The sequence below is a fragment of the Drosophila mojavensis genome, unplaced genomic scaffold (assembly GCF_018153725.1).
Source record: "Drosophila mojavensis isolate 15081-1352.22 unplaced genomic scaffold, ASM1815372v1 contig_36, whole genome shotgun sequence".
In the NCBI taxonomy this organism is placed as follows: domain Eukaryota; kingdom Metazoa; phylum Arthropoda; class Insecta; order Diptera; family Drosophilidae; genus Drosophila; species Drosophila mojavensis.
In genome coordinates, this window is record NW_025318858.1 from 23,082,808 (window position 1) to 23,105,289 (window position 22,482).

Consider the following 22,482-nt stretch of genomic DNA (forward strand, 5'->3'; position numbering starts at 1 on the left):
AGGGCGTTGATGGCAACTTGTTGGACGCGTCGTTGTCGGCGTCAGCGTCGGCTTCGGCCTCTAGCTGAAGGGTGTGTGTGTGTGTGTGCGTGCCTGCTCCCAAGTGCTGTTACCAACTACTCTGCCTATTCAGTTGGCTTTTGTTGTGCCAGTTGGCGCTTCAAATGCCCAGTTTGTTGTGTTTGCCTCGCTTCTTGGTTGGCTGCCCAAGTGTTGCCTTACATCATAAGGACTTGCGTTGAGATCTGAAGGCAAATTAATATACATATATATGTGGTAAGGTCATACGTACAACAAAGTATTATTAGTTATTTGGAAATGTAAACTTAATCCGAAAGAGTTCAACAAAATTTAATTACTTTTAACCAACGCAGGTAAAATCCTTGGAAAATTTAATATTTTATAAAAGTAATAAAAACAATTGCTAATGAAACTAATCAAATTATGCTGATAAAAAAACCTTGAGCACAGATATTTGATTTCATATTTAATTGGATTTGACGGACACCCGCTCGAACAGTTTCCGAACTGTCTAATAAAGGTCATAACTGTTTTGATATTCTGCAATAATTGAGGACAAGAGCTTAAGGGCACAGACATTGCGAAAGTTTCGCCGGCCCCTCCGTAATCAATATGCGTGTGCAGCGCCGCCTCTATCTAATTAGGATGGGCCGACGACAGGACGGGGACTAAGGAGTTTTGGTGGCAAGAGAAAAGGCGTGGCGAGAAAAGATTTCCAATAAAGCAATAAGCAATGCTGTGTCATAATTTAATAATAAAAGGACTCAGCTGAAAGAGATGTTGGCTAGCAATTTCAACTCTTCCATAAAATATATGGCCAAGACCCAAGTGGCAACCTTAGGGGACGCTCAGCGCGGCAAAAGTTAACTTGAAGTAATTACGTAAATGGATTTTTCTGCGTTGCTCGAATTTCCTGCACGTCCTCTCAAATGAAACACAGACAACAATAACAACAAGAGCGGCAACAACAAACTTGAGCAACAACAGCAGTAACAATCATGTTTATATGGCTGATGCCCTCGAAGCGTGACAGGAAGTTGCGAGGGAAGGAAGCTAGCAGAAGGCGAGCTCTAAAAAAATGGCCAACAATATTTCAACTATAAACATTTTTAAAATATTATAGGGACGCAGGAATAGAGGATGCCGCAAACTTTTTATGACAACTGTGCGACAAGTGACGTAATTCATATGATTGACTGACAGCCGGCCCGCAACGAGCTATTGCGGTTAGAGACCGGTCAGAGTGTGAGAGGATCTACAGTTGTGGTTGTGGCTATGGTTGTGTTTGTGGTGGGGCGCATAGATTTGTAGGCGTGTCAGCAGCAGCTACAGCCACAGCAACAGCTTCAAGTGTGCGTGCAATTAGATTTACATTCACACTCACATTCACCATCGCATTTCCATATACACAATTCCATTTACATTTCCAGATAGCGTCGCAGCAGCCGTTGGCATTTTTCCCCGGCGCTCAAAAGTATGCAACAATTTTTTTGCGTTGTACTTATCAAACATGGCGCAGGCAAAAGCACTCGAATGTAATTGCAACTGTGTGTGTGTGTGTGAGTGCGTTGAGTTTACCTTGAATGTTTCTTTTGCCACTCGACACTGGAGCGCATACATTTGCATGCTAATGCTACCTGATCCCCCTCCCTTCCCTCTCTCTCTTCTTCATACCGTTGCTTCACCTCTCAGGTGCTTGTGCGTGCTGCTAGAATTACACTTTTAATTACAAAACTAAACATGAATGCATTTTGATATCAAACGAAAACCGAGACTAGGCTCACTGATGTCTGCTGCATGCGCAAGGGGGGAGGGGGAGGGGTGTGGCAGCCATATCTACACTAGTTACCAAAGAGATGAATGCTTCGACTCAGTCTGCAAAATGGGAGCAATGGGATATACTACACTTAGACTGGTCACATGTGGGTCACACATAATTAAGTGCGCACAGCAAATTGCAACTAGTGTCTGTCCGTATGCCTTTTAGGAGTCCTATAGAGTGCATATATAATTAGCTGTACAGTTGGAATGAAAATATTTTTGAATGAATATTTTCTTAACATTTTCAATTTATGTGCTGCTATTTTAATTTGAGTTATTTTTTTGAAATCACGTTTTAAATAAAGCAGTAATTATAATAAATGAAGAATAGTCATAAATAAAATTTAATATATTTAATTTAAAAATTTTATATAATATCTTTTAGTTTTACTCAGAAACTTTTTATATACTAGATAATATGAATAACAAATTAATTTTAATTTAAATTCAATCAATTTATGTTGTTAAAAATTTCTTCATCATATTCTTCCCCCAAATTGATTCGAATTTCTTTACTTTCGCTTACTAGCGTTCATATTTTCTCACAGTGTAGCTGCAGTGTGCTGCTTTTCATTACAAGTTTTCGTCTAATTGCTGCTACAAATATTTCACTTGTGCAACTAGCATTTTTCAAGAGGATTGTGAATATAATAAAAGTAAACTCTGAGTATTACAAAAGTTGATTTCGTTTGCTTGTGTTGTGAAGACAACATCGAACGTATGGCACCAATTAGAGATTTTACTAGAATTTTGAATTTAGTCATTGTTATCAGAATATCAGATTACAAAGAACAACAGAGTAAAGACACCTCGAATGTGCATTAGCAGCTTTGCTTTAATATATACATACTAGTTAAGCATACATGTTTAATTTACTTGAAATCTATTCGATGAAAGTGGTTTATTAATAACAAACAAAATCGTAATAAATTCAATTTATCATCAGTTGAAAGTGAATTGATTAAGTATATTCCTGAGCTGAACTATGAACAATTTAATTTCTGCTGTGCTGCATGCATACTCCGACCTTCTGCCATAAATAACGAACAGCCAGGGAAAATTGAGTGAGTTGCTGGGCAACTTATGATGCTCGTTCGCTAAGTGAAAAGTGTATAATGGCTTTGTGCAATGGTCGTCATCTTGTTCATCGACCTTCACGTGCGTCATCAGCCCGTCGTGTTATCCACCCACCTGACTCTCCTTCTGTTTTATATGTATATATTACACCTTTTCAAGTTAAACACTTTAAACTCCAATAGTTGAGCTTCAAGTAACATCAAAGAAATTAACCAAAGTTGCTTCAACTGTTTCGTAAATCATGAACATGTATCATGCAGTTGATAACACCCGGCTGAAACATTCGTATTTGTACATTTTGGCAAGTGCTGCCACGGCAGCTAAGCAATCAATTTGTAATGCAACTCGTCTGGGCAATTGGCTGTCTGAAGCCTTCAGTAAATAGGCTGTGCAGCTTTTCCGATTTTCATTGCACATCATTTTATTATTAATCTTGCTCTTGAGCACAGCCTCCAAGTACAATAGAAAAGAAAAGTTCGCTACGGGTTTTCTCTGTTTGTCTTATGTTATTCTCATTCGCATTTTAGGTCAAGTTCAATTGGCAACATTAATTCTAAAGGACTTGGCACTTGGATGCGGCACAAGTTCAAATAAATTGAATGCCTCGTAGCACTAAGTGAGCGTGGCGCCGCCCGACCCCACCCCTCAATAGCTAATTGCAGTCCCGCCGATCCACGCTCGATGCGAAATCTATTTGAATTTGTAACAAGCTGATGCGTTGTCTGTTCGCATAATTAAAATATTTTCATGAGTGATTCATGTGCGGGTGCAACACGAACAAGATGCGTAGATGTCGCGGCATGCATAAAATAATGCACTCAAATGAGTAGGGGGCGGTGGAGGCGTGGCAATGTGTGGGCGTACGGCATGAAAATAGATGTGCTCCAAAATAAGCTGCAGCTGGCTATCGAGCACAAGGACACTTATTCTTGTTGTTGTTGTTGTTGTTGTTGCTGCTGTAATGTGTGGTCAGCCAAGTGCAGCATCTGAATAATTTGTTATGCCACGCCCGCCACAGGCAGCCTGCCAGCCTAGAAAATCAATGGAAATCTGCATAACAAGCGCCCCAGCATGTTGGAAACCCATATTTGAACAGCAAAGCGAAAAAGATGGAGTGTAAAATAAACAATAGACATTACCAGGCAGCGGGTTGGGCTAGACGCGGCCGGCTGCATAGAAATGGCATTTATCACACAATTTGCACGTATAATTAATTAGTTTTTACGCTCGAGTCAAAATAAAACCGGAATTCCGCATTCCACATTCAAATTCAATTTCAATTTGAATTTCATAAAGCAAAAGCGTCAGCAAGAAACTGTTAAGTGCTAGCAGGAGCAAAGCGAGGGAAAGAGAGACAGAGAGAGACTGAGTGAGAGAGAGAGAGAGGTGCCGAGGCAAAGGATGTGCCGGCATGTCCTTCAATTTCAATTTCAACTCAAGTCACTAGAGAAGGATTGGGGAAGAGTGTGTGAGGGTGGCACATAAAATGCTGTACAACAACATTGAATAAATGAGAACGCGGACCCAGCGTTTGAGAACCATAAGTTGAGCAAAATAACTGAGCGAAAGCTGACGACAAAAAGAGACTCTGTCATTATAAAATCATGAATAAAATCGAACAAAAATATATACATAAATATATAATATCAAACATAAAGTATTATTTATTTTAAATATATAAAATAATATAGGGCTTTATTTTTATTTTTGAAAATAAATTTAACTAATTTAATATAAATTTGTATGCAATTTAATTCACGCCTTATCTAACTTGAAATTTTTGTGAAGGCGAAAGAAATTAAATAAACAGTTATTTTTACTTACTTTAATTTAATTGAAAACTAAAATTATTTTATATAATCATTCTAAGTTTCAATTTAAATTTAAGTATTTGAATAGATTAAATTTCTTAATCTAGTTTTACAAAATATTCATTTTAATTGTTATTTATTTCTTTCATTTAGATTTCATTTAAAACTTTTTTTTTTTTTTTTAATATTTATTTCTCTTTCTCTCCATATGTTTAATTAATGTTTAAAATTTGCTTTTATTTTAAACATTTAAACGTGCACTATTTTTTTATATTTTAAATATTTGTTTCTCTTCTTCTCCTCATTTTATTTAATGCTTAAAACTAGCTTTTTTATAAAAATATTTCGAAAAACGCTTAGACCATTTTTTTAACGTGCACTTTACTTATTACATGACCATAATATCTTTAAACACATTCTTCTTAGCCGTAGCACGCACTTAGCACAGATAGCTCACGTTAGCCATAACTAAATTATTAGACATTATATAAATTCTACCTCCCACACACACACACACACATAGTCTAAGTTTAAGTGCAGCTAATAAATAACACTCGATTTTGAGAGCTTGGGCAAATGGTAGGTTAAGTGCCTGGGCACTGGCTCCTACAGCTGTGTTACAAGCAACTCAACCGAACCAAAGTGCCCGCCATTATAATTCTCTAATGGGAATTCGCAATAATGCAAATACTCGCACTTCCCAGTCAACCACAGGCGAACACATGGAGCACTCGGCCAGGCCAGAAGAGACCAAACGCCGATAAGGCTAGTAAAAATTTCACTGTTTCCATACCCTGTACGTTGCACTTAATGAACTGGGAAAGTGAATGACTATATTGGAATTTGACGTATGTGAACGAACTTATATAGACGAGAAATCATTTTTTATAACAAACTTAAGCTTCATTCTTATAAATATCGAATCTGAAAGATGTGGATAAATAAAGGCATATATCCCAGAGATCCAAATATTTTTACTTATTGTCAAACTTCAAAACTTTTGCATTGGCTCATTGCCTTGACTTTTCGCTAATGGCAGAGTATCTATTAGTTTCTCAGTACCCATGACTAATTCTCGGGTTTTTTCTTTTTGATAGCTTAGCAAAACGACAACGTTGACTACCAGAAGTTGGAGTTCAGGGGAAGTATGAGGCCTGAGTCCATTTGAACGCGTTTTTTCCCAGAGTTTTGGACAAGAAATGAAATAAAAATTTGCATACAATCAAAAGCGTAGGAAAAAGAAAAGAAAAAAACACACACAGAAAACCGAAAGTTTTTTGCGGAAGTTGTATGCGAATGTTCGCATGGGCGTTTGACGTAAGTGGGCGTGGTCAAGCAGAGGAGACGCCGTAAGGTGTAATGACTGTAGAATGTCGTAAATTTTTAAATTGCTTTGCTTTTTGCAGCGTTGCGCTGTCTACGCCTGTGTGTAATTTGTGCAAATATTTCAGCTTGGGGCAGACACTGACCCCCACACAGCAATACATGCATGCAGACACATTAAGACACACACACACACACATCTATATACATGCATATATGTACCTGCTGGGAGTTTTTGTGTAGCAAGTCAAAGGCAGAGCTTAGCAAGTGAGCCGCCTTCTGTTAACTGAATGTCAAATCTATTGTGGCGATTAAAAAGGCGCTGATAAACACTTTCACATATACACTTACATACTCACTCACACACACACACATGAGTAGCTGACGCCAACTGCGGAATTGTCATCGAGCTTAAACAATTTAAAGCAATCAAAAAACTGTGCAAAAGCGTTTACGATAAATATAAGGAAAACTCAACTAATTGCAATTGTCAATGCAGCTCGACTATGAGATGCTCTGTAAAATTATTGCAGAGAGGAATTACTTAAGTTGAGTTCAATGAATTTATCAGCTTTAGTTCTATAGTTACTTACTCTACTAATGCTATATACATGTATGTATGTACATATATTAACTAATGATAGATTCTTCAGATATATTAAGTGTTCATAATACCTTAATATTCAGATACCCGCTAAGCAAATACATATGTATGCAAATAGATTATATACATATCCAAGCAACCTTTATATGAACAAGAATATTATTTCTGAATATTAGTTAATAGCAATATAAAATTTATTTACAATACATTCTGCTACTATATATTTATATAGTACAGAGCATACAGAGAGCATATAAAAGGCAGTACATACACATACCATATCATATCACTACCACTAATATACCCCACTTGCTGTCTGCTTACAGGGTATACAAAGAAATAGAGCAGCTGTCATAAGCCGTGTGTGAATGGCCAGTGAATCGACACCCAAACAAGCGACACCGAGAGATGATGTCAAGCCTAATTTGTTGGCTATATTGGAGCAGCCGTGGCCAGGCGGCGCACTCAATGCCGAATGCCTCATTCAATGGAGGGCGGCTCAAGTACAGTAACACGCACTTGTGACGTGTTCACGACGACGAGGCACCACTGTACACACGGTCGCGTCAGCTCATTGATCACAATTGTTGTGCTTGAGTCTGTGTGTGAGTGTATGTGTGTGTGTGCAGCCTCTCATCGATAGATTTGTTTTGGTCTATTGTTGACAGTCAACTAATATATACAGTACCGAGCAAAAATGAGTGAATGTTACAGAACTTTGACTTTCATCACGCATAAAAATTAAACCATACCAGCAAATCAACAAATTTTTTTGTGTCTTTATTTATTAGTGTATTCTTAACAAATACAAAAAAGTTGCAAGGCTAAATTAGCAAAATTCAAAAAATTAGAAATAAAAAACCGAAAAAATCCACATAAACTCAATTTTGCACGTTTAAAAAAAAACTACTAAAAACTAAAAAAAACTAAACATTTTTAATATTTAGTCCAAAACCCTTATTAGCAATAATTTTGTTGACTATTTTTGGCATGCTCTCAGCCAAACTTTGAATCATTTCTTTCGGAAATTGGCTCCACTCCGCTTCTACGCGCTCCCATAAGCTGTCAATGTTCGTTGGGGCTGCATCATACTGTCCCAGCCGTCTTTTCACTATTGAACACAGATTTTCAATAGGATTGAAGTCGGGATAGGATTTATATATAGACTCTATATGTATGGAGCGAAAATTAGCTTAAAATTCTGCTTTCCTATCCATTCCTAAATAATCTTTACAGTATGTTTTGGATCGCCATCTTGTTGAAAACCCTTTCTCTGTGGGGACACGCACATTTATCAGTGAATTTGGGAAGATGGGTTTGAAGAATATTCATATAATCCTTCCTCTATGTAGAGGATCAAAGTTCTACCAAGAGAAGCATCCCCAAACCATAATGCTGCCGCAGCCATGTTTGACGATTTCCTTTACATGATGTCGTTGAATGCGTTCTCCAGGTCTGCACCAGCAATATTGCTTTCCATATGATTGGAAACGGTTAAATTTTAATTCATCTGACCAAACAACTCGTTTCCAATCATAAATGCTCCAGTTTTTGTGATCCCTTGCAAATTTCAAACGCGCCTTCATATTCTTTTCGGACAATGCAGGTTTGTTTTTTAACGAATGATACATATCCGAAGCCACGAATTTCTCTTCTAGCAGTCCATTTGCTAACATTTTTATTAATTGCTAGAGAAACACCCTTTGGTGCTAGCAGCTTGTTTTTCTTAATTTTCGACATCATTAGGCGAGCATCAGAGCCCGAGAACAGTTTTTTGCAACCTTTGACTTGAGTTTTCGGAGTCAAATTTCGGCTGATTCAAAGCTTTTCGGCAATAATAAGCGAAGGAAATCCCTTCCCGGTCAGGCACACACCACTATTTTCAATGTCGACTGAAATTTTCCACATTTTAAAATTATATTTTACCAATTATTTTAAATTTGTTGCGAAAAGAAAATGTGCTTCAAATCGCTTTACAAATAAGAATATTAAAAGGACTAAGATAACGGTAAATCTACATGCTCAATCTACGACTAAGAAGAATACCCAAGGAGCTAAGTTATGGGGAAATCTGGATGATTTCGGCTAGAGAAGAAGTAGAAGAGCCAAAGTATTGGCAATTATGAAACGTGCAAAATTGAGTTTATGTGGATTTTTTTGGTTTTTTATTTTTCATTAATTGAGTTTAGCTGATTTAGCGTTGAAACTTTTTCTATTTGTTAAGAACAAACTAATAAACAAGTATAAAAAACAAAATCTTAATTTGCTTGTATGGTTTAATTTTTATGCGTGATGAAAGTCAAAGTTGTGAAACATTCACTCATTTTTGCTCGGTACTGTATATAGTATTATATATATAGACTTATATAGACGCTTACTGAACGGCGCCTGCGTGTCATGCAAATTAATAATAATTAGGCGTGTTTCAATTTCCGTTAGCTTTTGTCTCAGTTTTCAGAGGCCAAAACAAAATCATCTAATCGAGATGAAACGCTCAGATTACAAATGTGAGCGAACAAAAGAGTCTATTGTACGTAATGTACGTAAGTACATTAATCTTAAGTGCCGAACAGCTGGGAAAGTCATTTGTAGTGGCTGTGACAAAGAGAGAGAGAGAGATAGAGAGAGAGAAAGGGAGGGCGATAAAGGTCATTGTACTAGAGAGTCGGAAAAGAAATGCAATTTATATAAAGAACTAAAGTTTTTTTTTTACTTGAACTAAAGCAGCTGCTTAACTTTAAAAACTCTAAACTACTCAAAATTAAATTGCGTGCCTAAAAACAATGAATGAATGTTTCTAGAGCCTTTAGACCAGCCCCTAATACTCTTTATCTATTCAAGTTTTATAGCATACTAAACAACTGCATTGCAATGATAAATATGAATAACCATATATGTGTCTATATAAATGTATAAGCATCTGGAAACACTCGCTAATTAACGCTAAACAAGTACTCATATTTACAAATCGCTAAACATTCTATATATATCTCTAATCTCAAGTAAAAACGTTTGTGCATTCGTAGTTTTAATTGCTTTAAAAACGATATGATTTCTAAAAATAATTTTCTAGTTAAATAAACCAAAATAAATAAAAACAGAAAACAAAAAACAAAATAAAAGCCGCCAGCGCAATCCAAAGATATCTAGATATATCCAAATAAACTCTGAGAGTACTACGTCAGCTAAAACACTATACAAAAAATGACACGATTAAAGACAGTTTCACTATTCGCTGGTTCAAGCACCTCGATTTTTTTTACAAAGTTGTGCATATTTAAACACAGTTAATAAGAGGATCATATAAATCAAAATACATATATCAGTACATTTTCATTGTATATGAGGTCCAAATAACAAGTTTATAAATTTTAATTCCATCTACAAAAGATATTTGCAAAAAATTATGAAAATTGATCAGTAGTACGTCAGTTATTTAAACAACTGCGAATGGAAATTATCGAAAATTGGTAAAAATATTGGACTTGTGATAATAACTTCTAACCAGTACACTGAAGGGCATTCTAGAATAAATATAAATCAAATGGATTCTAAGAATTGAGATTGATAAATATATGAAAAACAAAAATCGATTAACTTTGAACAAAGTTATGAGAGTTGGAATTCCATGAACCGCAAATTGCGAGTTTTATAGAATGAATATGATGAAGAGCAAACCCAGGGAAAAAATAAATTTAGGAACAGCAAAAATCAGTTAAGCATTGAAAAGTTTTGAAGTGGGCTAAGTGGGCTGACACAGACCTACCCAAAAAAAAAAAAAAAAAAAAAAAAAAAAAAAAACCCTCACGCTCACCCACTTATACATATATACAGAGAGAAAGCAATATAGAAACAACAGAGCGACAAGTTTTTCAACTTTGCTGGCAATATATTTTCAGTTTGTTTGTAATTGCATGAAACATTTAATTTAATTTACACTTAACATATTTAAATGCATCATATTGCGAATTATTTATTTAAGTGCAGTCATGCTTATTATGCGTGTGTGTGTGTGTGTGTGCATATTTATAGCATACATGATTGCATGAAGACTTTGCCCATGTTTTATTTATAATATGTATTTTTAGGCACAAAGAGCGATGGCAATGAGTATTTGAATAGGCCTCGACTCGAGTGCGTGCATGAATGAGTCTCTGAGTGTGTCAATGTGTGTGTGTGTGTGTGTGTGTGTCTGTAAATATACATTAATATTATAATACATACTTAACGGCAACAAAAAGAATTACAAATATTAAGCTGCACGCCCATTTTCACAGCAATAAAGCCAATTTAGTTAGTGCGGCGCTGGCTTCATTAACTGCAGTCAAGCGCGCGACATCGTCGGCAATCACACAAGACCCCACAGACACACGCACACATGCACACACTCATACAAGCACGCTCACTGTCTACAGCTTTCCTTGGTGCTTGCTGCATATACAAATGTTTGACGTAGCTGCTTTACTTTTTTATACTCATTCACGAAAGTGAATCAGTATATTGGTTTTGTGCAATGTCCGTCTTGCTGTCCGTCCGTCTGTCCGTCTGTCCGTCCGTCCGTCTGTCCGTCTGTCCGTCTGTCCGTATGAACGCAATCTATTTCGGCGCTATTGAAGCTAGAGACTTGAAATTTGGAACACATACTCGTATATATCTCCGATTAATAAAGTGTTAAAATTTTCCCGATCCGCCCACTAGGGGCGTGGCAAATCGGAAAATGCATTTTCCGATATACCAGAAATCATGTTTGTTGAAGAGCTAAAAAGCTGAAATTTGGTATGTAGGTCCGCGTTGACCACCTATGATCACGAGCTATGGCGGATATATCTACGCCCATTGGGGGCGTGGCAAATCGGATAAAACTGTATCTCCTAAAGTTGTAAACCTAGAATGCTGAAATTTTGCACGTCAGCTAATGTTATGATTCTATAAAGTCTGAAGATAAATTATAAGTCTACGCCTATTGGGGGCGTGGCAAATCGGACCTGAAGATGTAGTGATTTTTTAAATTCTCCTATATTTTGGACACTATTGATGGCAGAGACCTCAAATTTTGTATATATACTCGGACTGATCACCCAAGACCAAAAAGTTTTGTCGGATATATGTCCGCCCACAGGGGGCGTGGCAAACCGCAAAAGTTTATATCTCCTAAAGTATAATAGCTAGAAAAATTTGGATAGTTGAGTTAATGGTAGCCTCCTCTATCGATTCCCCAAAAATAATTTTTACGCCTCTTTAGGGGCGTGGCATATCGAAAAATACCCTGTAATTTTCACATTTTTTGAGGGTAAGCATTCAAACTTTGCAGTTAGGGTACCGTTATCTCTTACCAAAAATGAGGTGTCTACGCCCAGTTGGGGCGTGGCAAATCGGAAAAACCTGTATATTCTACAGTAATAGAGCGAAACTTAACTAACGAAAAAACTAAATTGTTGATGGGATGTGAATGAGTATTCCGCAGTCGGTAACGCCCGACTGCAACGCTCTTACTTGTTTTTACATATTTATTTATTTATTTGTTGCGTGTGAATTAGGAGCTCAATTTGCTTGATAAGAAGCGTTGAGGCTGACGTTGACGTTGACGTTAACTGAGACTGTTTATACGAAAGTGAAAAAAAAAAAACTCTAGGGCTTGAGGGTATGCAAATCAAATATACCCATTCTAAATGTGGGGTATATCTGTCTCTGAGATGAGCACAGTTAAATAAATGAATCTCTGACAATTACTTGGAATTTGCATTATTCTGGAGAATTAAATTTACAATAATGCTAATTCTCTTTGGCTTTACATATTATCAGCATAAATTATGCAATATTTTGTTAAATTATTCTTATTTATATTTGACATGAGCTTTAATACTCTTACGATGCTTGAGTGCTTGCCAAAGTAGGTTTAAGATTCTAGAAATGGGCTTTGCTTTCATTTACATCGTATATATGTATAATAGAATAATTAGAGTTATTCCAATTAACAACTTGTAGTTATACTCTTTCGCATAACGTTAGTATTTGTAGTAGTTATATTATTAACTGTAGTTATGCCTTTTACAGTGAGTTAATTAACATTTGCAAATTTAACTTAACAGTTACTGTTATCTTAGCAGAGAACAGCATTGTACGTTTAACATTTCCAATTAACAGCTGTCTCTATCCCACTATACACTAGCTCACGATTCCGCCCTGCATTATCTATGTATAACAGCTTATTCAAAAATAGACCTCAACTTTCAGGTTCGACTTAAAAAGTTATTCAAATTTAATCAAAGTAAAGCCTATTCAAATTAGCAACTTTAACTGAAATGCTTAATCATAAATTCCGAAATACCCCGACTAAAAGAGAATGCTGACAAAAATTCCATTTGAGTTAAGCTTGATTAAAATGCGACATTCCTTGACGCTTATTAAAACCATCATATGCTAAAGTGAATCGCTTGACAGCCATCAGCGTCAAGGCGTCTCGCTGCCAGCGTTGGCATGGAAATTTCGTTCAGTGCACCCTTATGTCTCCATTTTGTATGCAATGCAAAGTTTTTCAATTCTCTTTTTTTTTTCTTGCTTACTCTTTTTTTTGGTTTTTGCATAATGTGCGTTTAATAGGGCTGCCAGCGCCTGAGATGTTTGGGAAGCTGACAAAATGTAACGCATACGCCATGTGGCACGCCAAGGCATTGTTAAGGGCTTACCAATGTGTGTGTGTGTGTGTGAATATGTGCATGTGTGCGTGTGTGCGTGTGTGATGTGCATTGTTAACTTTGCTGCCTTGAAACTGATTATTACTGGTTGACACACTCGCTTGACTCGTCAACGTCGACATCATCGACAACGGCATCAAAATGAAGCATACGACACGTTGAACGACTTATAGACAAAGCACACTGCACTTCTCTTTGTGTGCGTGTTCGAGCATGTGTGTGAGTGCGTGTGTCTACACACTCTTTATTTGCACTGCACTATGGGCGATTTGTCCATTTTGGCGGCATAAAGTCTAAAAATAAAGCTAGAAGCCTAATTCAGATTTTGTTCTCTTAAATTGTGCCACGCCTTTTTTTCGCCCCCTTATTAAGTATACGTAAATTTATTTTTTTTTTTTTTTTTGGAAACGTTTTCATATATAGGGAAAAAAGTCTTTGCAAAAACTTTGACACTTTTCTGGGTTGATAAAGAACTCATACTATATATAGTAAAGTTTATTCGGCTGTGGTTGTTGTTGTTCCAAATATCAAGAAGCCTGTAGGTGGTGAACGCAGAGGAAACTTTAAGTGCATTTTTTTTTTCAAAAGGAGCAAAAACGAGCAAAACGGCTTTTTAATACCATAAACTAAACATATTGCTTAGTAACTTGCCATCATTAGTTTCATGTTCTGATATGCACATTTTAAGTAATACTCCACGGAACACAATTAAAATTGTTAGATTTTTTGCTAAAAATACAATCAGCAATAACACTGGACTATAAAAAACACACAAACATTTATGCATATATAATGTTAGCTACAGATTACAAATACCTTGAACTTTGTTTTCCTTTTTGATTTTTTTATTTTAAATGAAAACAATAATAATTTGAGCACTTGCAACAGAAGAAAAATTTTTGTGCCAATTTTTATACCTAGAAGCTTTAACAGATCAGCTGACTTTAAGGCGTTCCCACAAAGAAAGAATTGACCCCACAAATTCACAAAAAAATGTTTTTTATCTAATTGGAGTGTTAACAAATAAGGAATAAAAAAAAATTCTTAATATTTCACTATAAATTTTTGGACTTTATGCCGTCTATCACGGAAAATCGCCCATAGTACACTGGCAGCCGTAGTACGCTTTAGTTTTTCAATAGGTTTTACGCTTGCCAGGCAAATGAGAAAGTGTAAATAAATAAACAAACATATTACGACAAATGAGAATCGAGCATAGAGAATGTCTGAATAGGGTGAGAGAATGAGCATGAGAATGCGGTAAAAGAATAAGCAAGAAGTCAAAGACATTTACGTTTGCTTGTGCGTGTGCATTCGTAATACTATTAGGGAATCTTGAAAATATGTATATTCGAATTTGATTGTTAAAGCAGAAAATGCTATGTGCGATGATCTAGGAATTTATGTGAGAAAGCTTAAAGATTTTTGCAAGCATACGAAAATATTCGCTATGATTAATATAGATTATTTTTGTAATCGAATGATGAAATTATATAAAAATTTAGTATTTTATTTACTAAGTACATAATACGTATGTATGTCTGTTAATTGCCAGTCTTACAGTCATAATCTTTGTCAATCCGGCTCATCATCATCAAAGTACTTAAAATGCTTTCAAGTCATTTTTCCGGAATTTATTAACGCATTGCTGAATTTCTAAAGAATATTTTAATTTAGGGTTTTGTGCGAATCGGATGGGTATGCTCTTTCTTTTGATACAGTAAGTGCAACTTTTTTATGACTACACATTTCCCAGAATTTCATAGGAAATACATGATTCCACTTCTAAGCCAAATGTATGCATGTATGCATGTACACACATGTATGTATGTAGCGCATCGCCAACTCGTCTGGGCACATACTCTTCGCTTATTTTTTTCGCACACGTATTTTGTAATCTTTAGCCGGGGCAAAGCTGTTGCTACTAGTTGCGGGCTATTGCCCCACAGCGCATTACATTTGATTATGTGTCTTTATGTGTTTGAAAGTGTGCGTGTGTGTGTGAGTGAGAGTGTGTATATGTTTATTAGTATGTGTGTCGGTAGCCGGGTATTACGCCTTATAAATTCGTTTGCCCATTCTATCCGCTTGCCCCTTTTTTCGCCCATTGCCCATTGAACGAGAGACGTCGCGAATGACGGCGAGGTAGACGCCAACGCAGGCGCTGGCAGCGACGTCAACAGCAAACGGCAGCAACAGTCACAGGAAGGAAGCTTCAAGACACGATTAAATCAGCAAATAAAATAGCAAGTGAATGGCAAGAGAGCAACAAGAAATTGAAGAAAGGCAGCTCGAAGCGTATGCGAATGCAAACGTTGCAGAAAAGAAATACAAGAAAAAACGGGCAGAGGGAGCGAAGCGTAAGCGAAAGAAAAATAAAGTGTGAGTCGGGCAAATGCAAACAACATCAATGCAAAAGTAAAGTAAAGTAAAAAAAAAAAAAAAAAAAAAAAAAAAAAAACAGAAGAAATACAACCGTTCTTTATGATTCTTTGCAGGGTGTTGAAGATGGAATACCCTTGAAGGCATGTGAGCAGAGCAGACTAAGAGAATTTATTGATACAGAGAGTGGCTTAGCTTTGATTCGTTCTAGTGAATAGATAGTAAGTGAGCAAAATAGAGGGGATTCTTCTATGCTTACACACATTGCATATCGCAATCAAAATACCCTACACACGTAAATCAAATGGTTAGGCAGTGAATATTTCAAACCAAATTTGTTATGAATAAGCAGAGGCAGCACCAATAGGAGCAGAGTGGAGAGGAGAGGCAGAGCAGGTAGGCGCCACTAATACCAATAGTATAAGAGCAAAGTCAAGCAGCGAGCGTTGACTGACTAAGGTCGACTTTTTGATTGAATGCATAGATAAATGAAGGACAGGTAGCATTCGCAGTGGAAATGGAAAATTGATTACAACATGTTGAGAAATGTAAATACAAATTCGATAGGGGAGAGGATTGTACAGTATACATACACACACACACACAGACACACACACCCACACCCACACATACAGGTATACGTAGATATAGAGCATATTCACTTTTATAGATAAGCATTCAAATTGCAAGAGATTGGGCCCAATATGTTATCTCCGTCAATTGTTCATTGCGGTCTATATACAGTTCTACAACTGTTGCTACCACTCGACAAATTACAAATTGTGATAAGAGCAGCTATCATTATAAATAATGTTGGCTGTTGTTTGGCTGTACTTGACAACTGGATAGGTTATTATTTCAGTATGATATTATTTATAAAACATTATGGCCTGAAAGAGGCGTTAACAAACATAATATTCTGTCAATTCTGCGAGTATACATATGTATGTATGTATCTGTAAATAAATATTTCGTGTTTACTTTCCCTTTATCTACTTCAAACAACAAAAAAATAAACATTTAAATATATGGATAAATTGTATGTGCATAAACATTTATCTGGAAGGCGCCAAAGATAAATACGCCGGATCGTTGATACTTTTTTTTTTTTTTTTTAATAATGATAATGTATTTCTATGTATTTATGTACATGTAAACTTATATACATTTATAAGAGCTTTTATCACATTGACAGATATATATATACTTATATAGAGGGAGGATATGGCTTGGTAGAGGTATAGAGGAGAGAGAGAGAGACAGATAGAGAGAGAGCGGCAGAAAGGACTAAAGAGACATGGGCTGAAAGCGAGACAGAGAAGGAAAGGGAAAGGCACGGAAGACTGAGAGATAGAAAGAGAAGAGAGAGAGAGAGAGAGAGTACAGTGAAATAGAGAAAGAATGAGGAGAGAGAAGGTGAGAGAGTGGCACTCGAAAATTACCTATTTTAAAAGTCAACCGTATCCTGAAGTTTCCACTTCAGGAGAGTTTTTAATTGGTGCCAAAATGTTAAATTGCTCAAAGGGCTTAAATCAGAGCGCAATGCAATATTCATTAACTTTGAATTACCTGTCGTCTTTGTATCAATTAAGAAAATGACAGAAGTGTATTTAAATTCTTAAATATATACTTTATTTTTTTATTTAATTTAAATTTAATTCATTACAATTCGGAAATTACATCCCTTACTTGATTAATAAGCAATTAAACCGATATCATATGATTGCTTTTAATTAAACGCGATGTTCTGCACTATCTAGCAGATTGTTGGACGGAATTGTTTGTATCTGGTATATCGCAAAGTACTCAGCCGTACAAAGTATATATGTATATGGAATGTGTATAATGCATATGTATGTATATAAAGTTATTTTTATGTCCGTACACGAGAGGAATGAAAAAGAGCCTGATAATAATGGAGAATAAAATGCCAGGTGGAAGTTGTTAGCACAGGTAACAACAATATGTATAATATAATATATTATATATATATAACGTTATAAATATATATGTATGTGTATACATATGTATATATGAAATCGCATTATTTTCCCATCGTGTGGCAATTACGTAAAGCCAGTAGCCAAGCGTATTAGCCACAGTTCGGAGTCAACGAGCCAATTAGACTACAATACGCAGCACAAACCTAATCGAGAGATGGTCAAAATAAGAAAAGAAATTCATGACCAACTTGAAGTCAAAATAAAGTTACGTGTCGTCGTACACCCGCCACACACCCCCTCTATGGTGCAACCACAGCAACATCAACTAGAGAGTAGAAAAAACACTCTGGCAAATCATTGTCTAGCAAATTGCTACGACTCGAAGTTGGGGAAGATTTCATTCAGTTCGTTTTTCATTTTGTTTTTTATTTTTTTGTATTTTTTATATCTGTCTGCCCAAAAGACAACTCATTCGCATTGGTAGTTTCCCAAGCTTTTCGCGCTTGTTCTGACATGCTTTGTCTCTGGCGAAGAGGGTCGGCTCGAAGAGGGGCGCGTGGTTTGCGAGGGGCGAACGTTTTTATAACAAGTCAAAAACCTATTAATGCTCAGCCAGCGCGTTCAACTTGTTACAATTCTTTACGTTTGACTCTCTTTTTGTATTTGTGTGTTGTTTCTTTTTTTGTTTTTGTATTTCCGTTTGTTTGCAAACTTATTTATTATATACCCTGCAGAGCGACGAAATTAGCGGGCATATGCAATAATGGGTATGCAAATGTTTGCTGGTATTTTAGCTTGACTTTGTATTTTTTATTAAAGGAAAACCCCAAAACTTTTGTACAAAATCATTTAATTTATTTATATTAAATATAAATTATTTCAAGCAAAATAAATGTACTATATAAGAATTAAGAAATTAAAAAATAGTTTTAAAAGAAATATACATTTTTTTATGTTATAGAAAAAACCAAAATAAAATAAAGAAAAATAAAATAAATCTATACATAGTTGAATATTTGTTAATGAATATACTAAAACTAGTTTATATTTAATACATTAAAAAGAAAATAATAATAATAATAGATTTTTAGAAAAATAAATCGAATTTGGTGTCATTAAAATAACATAAACTACGCTATTTAGTGTTTGCAGATGGTAGACTGGAGAAAATTTAAAGGCTATCTAGGGTATTTCATAGTCGATTACATAGAATTTGGCCATTATTTATAGACTAACATTTACGCCAGTTTTGCTCTTTTCGAACTGGTCAATAAATTTACAATGGACCAGGACAATCTTCAGAAGTCTTCCAGGGCATTACCCCGTCGATCAATTTATTACATGTCCATTATTATTTATTTTCAACGATTTCCGCTAGTTTGACTTTACCATGTGGCTTTGCATTAGAGTCGCTTCTGCTGTATATATATTTTTTTTTTTTTGGGTACGGATTTTGGGTTTTTCAATACCTAGGCTGCCACACGAATTTATCTCTCTATGAGTGTGTGCGTACGTGTGTGTGAGAGAGTTTGAGTGTTTGTGTATCATATGGCGCATTGTTTGATAGCCCTTCCTTTTCGTTCCCACTGCGCCTCGAACCTCTCTCCGCAGTATTTGGCACTGTGTCGCAACTTGAATCGATACATGGCAGCAATAACAGCGGCAAATTTCATAAATAGCTTCATGTCAGTTGAAATTTTTGACTTTAGGCTATGACAACACCGCCCGCACCCCACATGCCCTACACACCCCGCTTGATTGAGTGCAGTACATGTGGCCCAAAATGAATTTCAATTAGGGTAAGTGGAACAGCTGCCTGACTACCTGAATGCCTGACTGCCTACCTGTCTCTAATTAAGCGCTGCGCGTGCCTGTGCAGGATCATTTCGCTTCTAATTCAATAAGTCAACGACGGCACATCAAGTGGACATTGACTGGAGAAATAATCACCGGAAATCTGTGAACGGAAATGGACACAATAATGGCACCCTAAGCGGACACCATCGCAATTTAGCCAAACAAAGTGCTTGAAGGCTGTCACGGCCAAGTTCAAGCGGCAAAAGCCAAGTGCTTGCCCGCATCCCTAGACCCCAAGCCCTATGCCCTATGCCCCCGGGCAAAATGCCTTTCAGCATGCCAAAGGCTCATTAATTCGCATTCATAAATTACGCCGGACAACAGCAGAAGCAGAAAATGTCCAAATGAAGCAAAAGTCGAAAGCAAATGCTGAATAAAACCTAAATCAATGCAATTTCTCGGCATATCAAATCGGAACCAAAACGGAGTCTGAATTCGTTTGAAGGTCTCATAATTTCGTCAGGCAATTCGGGCATTAATCTTTATAACGACCACTTATCAAAAGTGCGTCAGAAAAATGTCTTTTGCATATTTGGCTAGAGTATTTCGTTTTGTTCTTGCCCACGTGGAATTTCTCTTAATCTTAGACATTCCGTTTTATAGCTTTTATATTAGGCCTTTAATGCTACGCAATTTGTTGTCAATTGCGACATGATGCTTCATCAAAATTTTAGAAAAGCAATAAAAAAAGTGGGTTTCCGGTTCGAAATTTCATGAGCTATAAAATATTTCAAACAAGTTTGGGTTATTATTCGATTTAAAATAAAGTGGATTGGTTTTACAAAAAAATAAATTTGAATTTTAAATTATTTTTATTTCTTTTAGGCAAATTTTATATTTATTATTATTATGTTATATTAATATCATTTTATTATTATATATTATTATTATTATTATTATTATTATTATTATTATTATTATTATTATTATTATTATTATTATTATTATTATTATTATTATTAACCGATAGTTAATAGTAATAATGGAACAAAGATTCTCCAATAATTTGACCAATAATTTGATCTATATAGTTGAATGTAGTTTATAAAAAGAAGCTTCCCGGTTTATGTAAGTATACGACTTTTGAGCTAAAGCCTTAAAGCTTGATTTAAAAAGAATTTTTCTTGTTAAGTGTGGATAATAAATATGGTTAATCTGTTGCGAACCCGAATAGTAACTTACATTCCAATCTTTCGACAATTAGTTCTAAATTCGCAGATGACACACTTTAACTCAATTTGACACGCTCCCAATGGGCGTAGATCACTATGTACAATTCGTTTGCGGTTCTAGGTTGGGTCCACGATTATATAAGTCAAATTTTAAGCCTATAGCAAAAAACTTATAAACTCTATTCACAAAATGAAAGAGTTGAAATATATTTCAAGTTTTTTCAGTGTACTTTTATATTTGCTACATTATTTAGATAAGGTAATCCTTTTTAGGCTCACAGCGTCACTTTGCGCTAATCTCTATTACTGTCCATTTTACAGTAGCAACTGTAACGAGTGAAGCTTTCAATTGTTTATTTTGAGTGTTTCGTGTGACAAGCTCCAAATGATATATAGTAAAAAACAATAAATTTAAAATGAGAAGAGAAAAACCGATTGTAATAGGGAGTTAAGCGCTTTCAAATGTAAACCTTTTGTCAGACGCGCAGACCAAACACTCATATTACGTATACGCCGGGTTGTGCGTCATGGTAATTGAATCAGTGGCCAAAAAGCGTCAATGAAACAATTTGAGCATTCAATCAAATGTTAATGCATTAAAGTGTGGTTACTTGTCGAACTGAAAGAGACAGATAGCGCAAGAAAGAGTGAGAGAGAGGGATAAGGAGTAACTGTCTTTGCTGCATGCCTCGTTGAAGATAAACGACAACAGACATTGCCCCAATTACGAACACATTGTATGAGGTGCATGTGGTTTTTATCAAACTTGCCTACACCACACACATCCACAACCCCCGCCCACCCACACACAATCAGCGAGTCGCACACTTGGGAGACATTTAGATACTTCTCTTGCGGCTACTGCGAACTTGGCTTGGCTGCTGTAGCGTAATTTGCATGGCGCATGGTTTATAATTGAATTAATTGTAATATGATACGCGGCGTATGATACGAAGCTAGTGATAGCAGCAAGTCGCTGATAAGAATACAAAATGTACATTTATTTTAATGCATTTATGAGCGCAAATTGTGCACAATAAATGCACAAACACGCAGAAGCTAAACTAAAAGCGCGACAATGACAAAGATACAACGAAATGCAGTACAAACAGAATATAAAGGAAAAATAAACAATTGTCATTTTATTTTCCCTTTTTTCGTTTTTGCATTTTTTCGCTGTTATTTTCGAATTTCGAATTTGCTGAAATTTATTTGCACTGCACTTTGCCAGTGCTAAAGCGGCCGCAGACGCAGCAGCAGTAGCCGTAATAGCGGGCAATGCGTATCTGTGAGATATGCGATAAAAAAGTTTAGCAGCTGGTATTTTTTTTTTTTTTTTTTTTTTTTTTTTTACCTTCTTAATGTCGCTTCCACACAGCAACAACAGCAGCAGCTGCCGCATGCCTTCGTACGAAGTATGAACAAAACAACAAATTTGTTATAAAGTTATAACATGTGAAAGAAAACACGAAAACAGAGACACAAAAATGCAAATAACAATAAAAATGCGTTTGCTGAATGTTAACACTGTTTAAATTGCGAATTAACGCTAGTTGCTGACCGCTGACCGCTGCGTAAAAACCGTTACGTTCTTAACGCGCCGCATGAACTTTTAAAACTGAGACCACTGACAAGACTAGAGCAGAGCAAAGCAGAGCAGAGCAGAGCTGCCAGCAGCTAGCTGCGAACAGCAGGCAGCGCAAATCGCACACGAACGGCACGAAGCAACGAAGAAAATGCCGACGCTGCGCCGGTCGCCGGCAGCAGCGAGCGCAA

At 36.2% G+C, this 22,482-nt stretch overlaps 1 long non-coding RNA gene across 1 annotated transcript; it reads right to left on the reverse strand.

Moving 5' to 3' along the window:
• Positions 1 to 84: 84 nt before the first annotated feature.
• On the reverse strand, positions 85 to 22,144 carry LOC122757259. Its single transcript, XR_006357226.1, has 2 exons — positions 22,061 to 22,144; positions 85 to 245 (listed from the first exon to the last, which is right to left on the reverse strand). It is a non-coding gene; the product is annotated as an uncharacterized LOC122757259 (long non-coding RNA).
• Between the last annotated feature and the right edge of the window lie 338 nt (positions 22,145 to 22,482).